The following is a 1734-nucleotide window of genomic DNA, read 5'->3' on the forward strand; positions in this document are numbered from 1 at the left end:
TTTAAAATTAATTAACACATTTATTGAATACTTAAATGAAATTTAATCTTAAAGAAATTAAATTACGAATACTTACTAAAAAAATGAATTTATTTAGCAGTATGACAGTTAAAAGGTAAAAATTAATAAATCTTCACGTCACGATACTCACAGATCAAAAAAATATTATCCATAATTGTATTGTAGGCAAATGCCACTGCCAAAAACTAGGTAGTAAAATAAAAATAAGCAAGCGACCCTGCCAGGATTCGAACCTGGAATCTTCTGATCCGTAGTCAGACGCGTTATCCATTGCGCCACAGGGCCCGGTGATAAGACGGCTGAAGGGGCCGGTCACTTTGTCTACTTAAAATAAAAATAAACAACAAGGTTAACATTAATTTAGTTTAACTGTTGTTTAACTTTATAACGTTTTTAAGTAGGTATACGAGTATATTATAAGCCTGTAAGTTAATTTTGATGTGTAATAAAGTGTAACTTTTTATTTGTGTACTTTCCGATATAAAGACTAACTTTGGTTAGGATCATGAAAAAAGTAATTCTTATGTTAACCTAGTTGAAATAAACATATAATCTAAAAAGCGCGACAGTACCATAAAATTTACATAGTAAGTAATTAATAAGTGTACCATCGTTTAAAATATTCAATATTGATTACATTCGGTGTTTTAATAAATAAAATGTATTTTTGTATGAATATTTATACGTGTATTATACATTAGGTTCGAGTTACCTACTTATACGTAGGTAGTTATATATTTTAAATTATAGATAATCTTATCAACAATAAACCTATTAATACATTTTATTATTTACGAATAGGTAGTATTGTCTGATCTTTAGTCACGACCTTGATCAGTTTAAAAATAACTTTAACATCGAATAGCTATTTATAAGTATTTATCGTCAACAGTGAATGAAATAGTATTTATAAAGATTAGCTTGAGAATTACCAATTTCTTCCGTTTCAATACATTTAGTCACGAAAACGTGTTATAGAATTTTCAATTTCCTTTTTTCACAAATGAATAAATTTGATATACAGGGTAGGTTACCTAGTTTCGTTCGATTAGGGCACAGGTTTAGTTTAAGTAGTCACATTATTTTATTAGAACATTTGAGCAAAAAATATTGATTAAGTCTTTATAAACAATGATAGGTATTCAATCTCGGACTCGAACCAATGCGTGAAATATTTGGATTTGCCATAACTGGCAGAATAACCGGCAAATATATTTTTGTATTTTTTTACTTACTTCAAAACCTACATCAATCCCCATTTATGGCTTTAAGATATTTTCTTAGGCAAAATTTTATGTATATGTTATAATTATATGTAATTTTATGTGAGGAGGGAGAAACACTTCGTCTCGGTATGAAAAACATTGAATACTAATTTTTCTTGATTTTATTTCGAGCAGCTCCTATTTTGAGCATTGATCGATAGAATTGTCTTTTATAATTTTGCGTAGGCGGCCACAATCAGTCAATCACCGCCCTGTATACAACTGAATTAAAATAATTCCTATTGTTCAAAGCATTATTATAAGCTTGTATAATTGTGTATTACATAATTACACATTGAGAACAAGTCCCTTGCCCTCAACGTTTGTCTCATTGTAAAACAGACCCCGACAAAGGAACAGGTAGTTTCTATGCATTATAACAATGTCAATGGTCAGTCACTATAATATTGGTTTACTTAATAATGGCATAATACAGATGGGAAATCTT

At 29.2% G+C, this 1734-nt stretch overlaps 1 non-coding gene across 1 annotated transcript; it reads right to left on the minus strand.

Annotated features, from left to right (window-relative positions):
• Positions 1-233: 233 nt before the first annotated feature.
• On the minus strand, positions 234-306 carry Trnar-acg (transfer RNA arginine (anticodon ACG)). Its single transcript has one exon. It is a non-coding gene; the product is annotated as a tRNA-Arg (tRNA).
• Positions 307-1734: the final 1428 nt, after the last annotated feature.

This window comes from Ostrinia nubilalis, chromosome 13, assembly GCF_963855985.1.
Source record: "Ostrinia nubilalis chromosome 13, ilOstNubi1.1, whole genome shotgun sequence".
Taxonomy (NCBI): domain Eukaryota; kingdom Metazoa; phylum Arthropoda; class Insecta; order Lepidoptera; family Crambidae; genus Ostrinia; species Ostrinia nubilalis.